Below are 9,918 nucleotides of genomic sequence, written 5' to 3' on the forward strand. Positions count from 1 at the left end.
TAAAACACTAAAACTGCTAGAAGAAGAATGCAAAGGCGGTACCCTATAAGATAACAGATGCAGGAAAGGACTTTCTGAAGAGGCCCCCATGTGCCCTGTTAATTAGTTCTCACCAGGAATTAAGATCTCCATTTGAAAGCTGGGACCTCATAAAACTAAGAAGCATCTCTACAGTCAAGGAAGCAATCTATTGATTGAAGGAGAAACCCACAATGTGGGAGAGAATCTTTGCCAGCTGTTCTTCTAACAGAGGATTAATAGTCAGAATAAACAAAGAACTAAAAAACCAAAAACAACAACAAAAAGAGGTAAAGAATCAAATGACCCGCTGCTCTGCATATGCTGTTGTCACTTTTCACTGCTTGCTGCAGCCATGGTCAACCCCACTGTGTACTTCACTGCTTATGGTGAGCCCTTGGGTCGAGTCTCCTTCGAGCTGTTTGTGGACAAAGTTCCAAAGACAGCAGAAAACTTTCATACTCTGAGCACTGGATCGAAAGGATTTGGCTATAAAGGTTCCTCATTTCACAGAATTACTCCAGGATTCATGTACCAGGGTAGTGACTTCACACACCATAATTGCACTGGCGACAGATTCATCAAAGGAGAGAAAATTGAGGATGAGATCTTCATCCTGAAGCATACAGGTCCTGAAATCTTGTCCATGGCAAATGCTGGACCAAACACAAATGGCTCCCAGTATTTTATCTGCACTTCCAAGACTGGATGGCAAGCATGTGGTCTTTGGGAAGTTGAAGGAAGGCATGAACATTGTGGAAGCCATGGAGCATTTTGGGTCCAGGAATGGCAAGACCAGCAAAACCACCATTTTCGACTGTGGATAACTCTAATTTAGTTTTGACTTGGGGGCATCAAACCATTCCCCCGTACCCATCTGCTTAAAATACCCTGTAATCTCTGTTCTCACTGAAGTTCTTTGGGTTCCAAAGAATTTCGTTCCAAATTTTCCTCATTCCCCTTAAAGTCTAGCTGGATTACAAAGTTAAGTTTATGATTATGAATAAAAACTAAATAAGAAAAAAAAAAGAATCAAATGACCCAACTAGAAATGGACTAGGAAGATAAGCAAAAGACTCAATTAAAGCATCAGAGCAGAGGTATGAATAGAGATCATAACACTGGCTAAGAAAGACCAAAAGGTATTCAATAACCTTGGCTACTAGGAAGATAGATTTGAAACACACCTGTCTCAATTGGCTAAGATTAACAAAACAATTTACCAAAAAAATGCTGTAGAAGATGCAAGGAAAAGCTAAACCCATTCACAGTAGGTGAGTTTGCAAACTGATCCAGCCACTCTGGATGTGTGGAGTGTCCTCAAAAATACAAACAAACAAACAAAAACAACAACAACAACAACAAAAAAAAAAACCCTAAAAGAAATCTACCATATGACCTGGCTGTACTACTAAAGGAATTAACATCTGACTCAACAGATATTTATTCAGCAAGGTTCATAGTTTCTCTATTCAGAATAGCTAGGAAAAGGAAGCAATCTAAATGTCATTCAACTGATGAATAGATAGAAAGTGAACATGTGCTATATATACAGTATGGATGTAAAGAAAATTTAAAGATGAAATTTTCAGGTAAATGGACAGAATTAGAAAATACTGTAATTCGTGAGATAGCCCAGACCCCCAATCACAAATATTCCCTGTTCTCTATTTGTGGTTCCTAGCTCCACTTCTTCAGCCATGAGTATACAACATGAAGTACCTACAGAAAACAAATTCTGTTTAAAAGGACCAGACTTGGTGTCATCAATCTTGGGAGGTAAATAACAATATCCAGGTGATATGAAGTAGGAAAACAGAGTAACACGTAGGTGGCTCCATTTGGGGAGGAGAGAGTGATGTCCACACAAAAGGAGAAGCAGAGATGGGAAAAAATAACACCAAGGTTGTTTGACAAAGTTTCAAGGAATCATTTAAGTTTTCCTAGAATTATACACAACACATATTAGTGTACAAACCAAAACTTCAGTACCAGGAACAAGAAGTCGTACTTTTGAATGGTTAGTCAGGGTGGTTCAAGTGACCCCCAAAGCAATATTTAGATGCCTCTCAGTGATTAAGGGTAGGCCACCATTGCTAAAGACAATTCAGACTTAGAACACTGTACTAGACTTATTCAAGCTGGACCTGATGTGGAATGCAAAGTGTATGATACAAAGTGCCAAAGGAAGAAATTAAACAGTCTTACCCAGTACAATACCTATGAACCATCAAAATTACCAGCATGGCAACATCTGCATGAATGTACAATAACTGGCATTCACATGTCAGAGCAACCAAACCCTATGTAATTGGACTTATGGCACATTTAAAAGGAGGGAAATTTTATGTATTACTAGAAACCTAGCCAGTTTCTTTGGGCTAGTGAAGTCAGAAGCCTTAGAAAGTAATTTACTATTGCCGTTTTTCTAGACCATCATAGTTCCTTATCACATTGAAAATCTAATTCTTATATGCACAGAGAACTGTAGCTATCACCCATCATCAAATAGGACTCTCTTTATAACAAATGGAGACCATCACAGAAAGCCAAAAAACCAACAGATTGTGGGAAGCCTATCTTCAGTGAATACACTGTAACTATGTATCTGTGGCTCATGAAACATCACAAAAAGGAGAGCAGAAAGAGTGTAAGGGCCATAATACCAAAAAGTCTTCTGTAAAAGTCTTTCCTATAAATGGCTGCAATACCCGAAAAATTGGCAACATTAGTGGATATGTTAACATGGAGGGGTGAAAAGTTCTCAGTGTCCTAGCCACAGGCAATGAACTACTGGAATTTAATGAATGCTGGTAAAATAATTATCCTTTTCCAGATTGTCCAAAGCAAAGTGGTGAGCTCTGAAACTACATACACACAAAGCAAAATCCATGTAATATAATACTATATATATATGTGTACATATACATGCATATATGATGTATTATTATATATGGGTATTGTTGCATACACATATGCATGTTGCAATAATAATAGTTTTTTATCATATTCAACCTTCATTTCCTCCTTTACCTCTACCTAGACTCTCCAACATATTCCTTTCCTAGATTCATGTTCCTTTTCTTTGTATATTCTAGGGAATCCAATTATTGTTGCCATATACAAATGTATGGAGTCGTACACTAGAGCAAGGACAACATAGCTATGGCCATGTGTCTACAGAAAAATGACTCCCTAGTTCTAGCAGTGATTAATTGCTTTCTAAAAGCTCCTGAGCTGGTAATGGCTTCCTCTGAGTCCTTACCACACCAGTGCTGAAAATCTAACGGGCTTCATCCTGCACAGCTCTTTTGTAAACAGCCACATCTACTGTGAGTTTATGACTGCAAAAGCCACATTATATTAGAAGACAGCATTGCCCAGGATTCCTCCCCATCTTCTAGCCCTTACATTCTTCTTGCTCCTTCTATTTTGATGTTATCTCAGATTTTTTCTCTAGTTTCTTAAACAATTATATTACAGGTTAGTATTAGATGTTTATGTGTATGTGTTTAGGGGTAGAGGTGGTAACTGCTGTGGTCAGAGTATAAACTTGATTGAGTCTGTTCTCTCCTTCCACCATGTGGTACTTAGGGATCAAACTTAAGTCTTAAGACTTGACCTTTAGCCATGTGACCCCCCTCCACAGATTTTAATGGTCATGATGTAAGAGTATAGTGAAATAATTTGTAACAAATATAAAGAACATGAAAGTGCATAATGCAACATACAAGTTTTACAAATCTGAAATCAAAACATAAGACCACAACAGAAAAATGAAGTAAAACCATCATTGTGTTCAGCCATCTATGTTATAGCATTTGAATTTTTAACATAAAGTAAAATATATTTAGTTATTTGTATAAATATGATGACTTATATACAACATAGGATCATGAAGCAACAACACTGCCCTGTTTGGGTATTAAGATCACTTAACATAACTTCAGGTAATCACAATCAGCTTTGGACTGACTTGGAACAAAGTATTTCAATCATCTTCTAAACTGATTCTCCTAACACTATTATGAGAATATTAGTAGAATATACATCAATAAAATACATGCAAGTAAAAATAGATAAGTTTCTTATGGACAGTATAAGAAATAATACATACTTAAAAATGTTTGAATTAGGAAAAATCTGGAAGAAGCTGAGGAGGAAGGCAACCCTGAGGAGGAAGGAAGACCAACAGTCTCAACTTACTTGGATCCCTGAGACCTCTCAGACACAGAGCTTCCAACCAGGCAGCAGACACCAGCTGATATGAAGACCCTAACACATATACAGCAAAGGACTGCCTAGTCTGGCCTCAGTGAGAGAAGATGCACCTAAACCTCAAGGGACTTGGGGCCTCAGGAAAAGGGGGATCTTGTGGGTGGGGTGGGGGTGGGGACATCCTCTTGTAGATAGGGTAGGGGAGCAGGTATGGGATGTGGAAAAGGATGTGGACTGGGAGGGGGATAAAGTCTGGACTGTAAAAGATTTTTTTAAAAGAAGATTAAAGAATAAATAAAAATTACCAGTTTTATTTATATAACTTCCACTCCTCTGTCTCTCCCTTCAATTCCTCCCACACCTCTCCACTCCTCAAACTTGCAACCTTTCAAATAATTTCTAGGTGTGTGTGTGTGCATGTGTGCGTGCGTGCATGCTTGCGTGCGTGTGTGTTTCTCTCTCTCTCTCTCTCTCTCTCTCTCTCTCTCTCTCTCTCTCTCTCTCTCTCTCTCTCTCTCGATGTGTGTGTGTGTGTGTGTGTGTGTGTGTGTGTGTGTGTGTCTGTGTGTGTTTAGGGCTGGCCACTTGGGTTTAGACAACCTATCAGGTGGATAACTTCCTGGAGAAAACGGATTTTTCCCTCACTCTGAAGATATTGAGGGTCTGAAGCTCTTCAACTAGGGGAAAGAGCCTTGTAACCCCTCCCCCCACCCATCATAATGGTGTGACTACTAGTGCTATCATTCATTATACAGGTCTTTAGGCAAGGGTACTGTTGAGATTTTTTGAGTATAGCATCCTTACCATGTGTAAATGATAGCATCACGCAGCAGGTACCCTGGTTCTCTGACTTACACAATGTTTTTGCTTCTTGTTTAACAGATTTCCCCAAGACTTAGATGAAGAGGTTGCACCATAGAAGTACCAGCTGCAGCTGAGCACATCACAGTTACTTATTTTCCATTTACTTGTCTGTAAAGTTACTTATCTGCATTTTGACCAGTTATGGATCTTGGTAAGAGCCTTTATCTGAAGCTTCCCTGATGAAGCCTGAGAATTACATTCATCTGTGGGTATAAGGATAGAATACTGTTAGACACTCTATTAGATGAGTGAAAGTATCACATTCTCCATGATTACTGAAGCCACTGTTAGCTGACTAGGCATACAGTACCATGATTACTGAAGCCACTGTTAGCTGACTAGCCATACATACTCTCTCCTATTGAGTTGGATTTTAGTCCAATCAGATAGCTGCTGGTAACCCACAGGATAAAAATGCCACTATTGCATTTTTGGAAATATCCTATTGGGTGCATCATAATTTTGTTTCATATATTTTACACTGGATAGGACTATTGTTTGCTTTTATACTTTGGAAATTTAAATATCACTTTTGGACACTAGAAGATACTACACTGAGAGAAGGAACCTAGATATAGATAGACACATGTTCCACATTCTTTTTTGCTCATAGATCCTAGCTTCAAATCTTTAGATTACAGTCCAAAGTAATTGCTGAAACCCAGAAAATAGAAATGAAACTGTGAGGAAAAGTGAGAGAAGGGCATCTAAATAGGAGAATATTAAAACATAGGTTCTATTAAGGAACAAAGGGCAAAAATTCAGAGGATTCTAACTAGAAGGGGGAGGAGGAAGAATAGTACAGAGCCAGTCAAGAGCCATAGACTATTAAACCAAAATCCAGGGCCAGGCATTGGAAACCTCCTTTCAAATTGTTGGTCAGAGACCTAGAAAATTCCAAAACAATATAGGATGTTGCCATTGTCCATGGTTGCATTCTACAGCTTGAAGGTAAGTCCCTAAGGCTGAAGACACCATCCACTTCATACAGTATCCCACTGGAACAGTCCTGAAACCTTCCTTACTAAGTACTTGCTCTTATAATATTGAGAATTGTTTTTTTACAGAAATAAAGATACTGCTGTGAAGCTTATATTTGAATCTACCCCATTTTGATAAGTCCCCAATTGAATTTTATAAAACATTGCTTTCCTTTAACATATTATTCCATATTCTGCTTTAATTCAACCATTTCTTTCTTTTTATTTTGTGAGGTTCCTGGTAAATCTTGTCACCATGGGTTAACAACAACAACAACAACAACAACAATAGATATCATTTCCAGTGGTGTTATGAAGTATAATGGGAACTTAAGGTCCTGAGTACAGAGATGTGTTGATTGTCTGGATGCAATAGCATGAGTGAATCTGGAGTAGTTAGAGATTTTTAGAGCAAAAATTATGAAATGAAGAGGGCTATATAATGGAACAGTTAATAAAAATGGTCACTTTGTCTTTGGTAGTTGGAACAGTTAAATCAATGAAGTAGTTTTCCTGCCTGCAGAAAAGTATTAAGGAAAAAAATCAGCATTAGACAAATGTATGTGCATAATTAGGAAACTACAGGTTGTAGAAAGTAGGGTGATACTATATATCTAGACAGAAAATAGATAATTCTTTTTTCAGGGTTTTATTTTTGTTTTTAATTGTAAGAGAGGGGGGCGAGAGAGAGAGAGACAGAGACAGAGAGGATGTGTTTTACATGCAGAATAGTGTATATAATCTTGAAAGTCTGCATCTGTGTCAAAAGTGCGTGCATGAAGAAGTCAGAGTAGGATAATAGTGCCTTATTATAACAGTCTATACCACATCTCTAAAGAAAATTGAATCTCTTTCCTAGTGGTTGTCAACACTCAATAGCCCTTCTTATGTGGGTTCTGAAATTACAGCTGGATAGATTTTGTGCAGTTACCCACAGCTGCAATGATTTCATGTTTGCATGAGTGCATTGGTCTTGTCACATCTAGATGACAGTTTTATCTAAGTTATCTCTGCCCTTACTCTCTACCTTCTCCTCTAAGAGTTTGTCTGCATCTTATAGGGCATCTGGTGTCATATAAATATCCCTTTTATTGATAAGAAATCCCCAGATATTTGTTCAGCTGTGAGTCTGTAGTAACTGCAATTGTCTGCAAATAGCAGCTTGTACAATGAGAGTTTCACTCTGTGGGTATTGAGGTACATATTTAAAAGACGGTTTGATGTTTTGTCCATTTTGTAAAATAGTAGTAGGCTCACATTTTGGGCCAGGGGACTCCTCAGCACTGGGATTTGAGAGAAATTTACAATACCAGGAAAGAGTTTCTTCCCTTGAAGTGGAGATTAAACCCAATCATAAAATGGTTGGTTACCCCTATAACAATAATGTCCCTTTTGTTAACCCAGGGCTATATTTTACTAGATCAGACAACTCATTGGACTGAGAACATTCACAATGCTGTGCCGTAATCATTACCATCCATCTCAAGAACATTCGACTTTTCTAACAGAAAATCTGTACCCATTAAATAATAACTCAATTTTTCCATATCACTGCCTGACAACCACCATTTTATGACCTATATGAATCTGAATACATACATATAAATATAATCATACAATATTTATCCTGATATTACTGTCTTATTTCATTTAGCCTAATATCTCCAAGTTTAATTCATGCTAGAGAATGTATCAGACCTGAAATCCTCTTAAGACTAATACTCCCTTGTGTATGTGTATCTTTTTTCACTCATCACAGACTGCTACCGTAGTTTTGCACTTGTGAACAATGTTGCTATTATCTCATTTCTCTACTTGAGACTGTTGCATTCAATTTGGGTCCATTATCTTCTTTAAAAATCACTTTTTCTTCTCTCTTTTGTTTTTAGATATTTTCTTATGGCTATATTGGCATTTGCTGTTTTCACTGGATCAATAATCTCTCACCATAGATTTGTAGTTATCTAAAGTCAGTTATCTTCTAAGTTTCACAAATTGTACTTGTTGCTTCCTAGAGCTTTACTTAGCTGAGGATTATAGATATTCCGGAGTTATTTGAATTAGGTGGTACATATCTAAATCTTACCAGCCCACACCCAAATTAAAATGGTGAAAACTTGGTAACTTATGCTTTGTCTGTCTCCTAGGTAGCAAATGGATATTGTGCCATCATTTCTTTGAAATTGTGTCTTACAGATCTTGAGAGATAGATCAGCAGATAAGAGCACGTTTTGCTCTTACATGGAACATTAGTCTTGTTTCCAGCATACACATGATGGCTCACAACCATCCATAATGCAGTTCCAGGGATTCTGGTAATGTTTTCTGATGTCTGACAGGACCAGGAATACAAAGGCTATGCATAAAATACACATAAACATATATACAGTAATGATACTCATAAAATAAATCTAAAGAAATTCCCTGTGTCTATCATCTAGAAGACATGAGATTAGAGTGACTAAAAGTGCTTCAATTTTCCTGCCATTTTGAATATGACATTCTCCTGGTTTTTTGACTCAACTGTAGTTTTTGTTGTTGATATCTAGGCTATTAAGATATCATACTCAATAATCTATGTCTGTTTAATATTTCACGTGGGGAAGAGGGGTATAAAGCTTTTCAGTCTTTCTGATATAAAATTATGTTACTTCATAGCTAGAAATATGTCAATAATTATAGAAACTAAAATTTAATAATGTGGAATATTATGTTCTTAATTTCCTAATCACACAAAACATCATAATAGACTAGCTCTCTTTAGAGGATGTCTGGGTGCCATACTTCTCCTAAAGTAGCTTATCCCATGTGTATTCAAGAAGTTTCAAATACACTAATGTAATAAACACCAAAGCCTTTGTCAATTTTGGAACAACTGTTCAAAAGGCGTTCTTAACTTTTACTCTCTTGTCCTAGCATATAATTTCAGTGCTGCAAATGTCTCTTTGAATTTATATTTTATTTATTCTGTTCCCCAAGTGAACTGTTTTTGAGATTATAATTACATCATTTCTCCCCTTTTCCCTCTCAAAACCCTCCCATATATCTATTGCGAGCTTTTGTTCCCCCTGGTAAGAACACGCTCAGGGCAACCGGAATCTTCTGCGGCACAAGCTTTATTGCTTACCCCATCAGGAGCCAGTGGAGAAGAGAGCCAGAGAGAGAGCCAGAGAGAGAGAGATAGAGAGATCCTCTGAATGGCGAAAACCCGTCCCTTTTATGGAGGACTGTCCTCCGCCTTGGACGTGTAGCTCCCTGATTGGCTGCAGCCCATCGGCCGGAGTTGTCGTCACGGGGAAGGCAGAGCACATGGGGTGGGAAACTACCCCAGCGCATGTGCAGATGGTTTGTTTACACAGGTGCCAGTGCCATCAGCGCCATCTTGTAATGGCCAATGTGAGGGCGGCTCCTTACATCTCCCCCTTTTCTTTTATTTAAGAGCAATAGGCCACCCATAATAATGAGAGTGGAGATAGAGGTCAAATCCCCAGTGTGTAAAATAGGGGCTTTACACAAAACCTCCTCCCAGGCTCATCACCCGAAGGGGTCTTGGTCTGCTCCCGTGTCGTTTTTCCTGGGGGAAGGACACTTGGACACTCAACCTTCTTGAAAGATGACATGTCTCCCTAGAATAGGCTCATATATGCCACAGAGCCCTTCTACTGCAGTGCTTAGCCGTGCAACTCTCTCGGGCTGCTGAAGCACACTCACTCTATCCCATGCAATGAGACTAGCCTCGTGGGGTGCAAGAGCTGAGTGGCCAGCGACCTATTGCTTAAGCATAGATAACCATATATCAGGGGAAGCACCATGTTCTAGTGCTGCAAGCGCCTGGGAA

The 9,918-nt window shown here is 38.4% G+C and overlaps 1 pseudogene; it reads left to right on the top strand.

The window, feature by feature from the left end:
* Positions 1-364: 364 nt before the first annotated feature.
* LOC110287328 (peptidyl-prolyl cis-trans isomerase A pseudogene) lies at positions 365-845 on the top strand (annotated as a pseudogene).
* The last annotated feature ends 9,073 nt before the right edge of the window (positions 846-9,918 follow it).

The sequence above is a fragment of the Mus caroli genome, unplaced genomic scaffold (assembly GCF_978045245.1).
Source record: "Mus caroli unplaced genomic scaffold, Mus_caroli_1 scaffold_5, whole genome shotgun sequence".
NCBI lineage: Eukaryota > Metazoa > Chordata > Mammalia > Rodentia > Muridae > Mus > Mus caroli.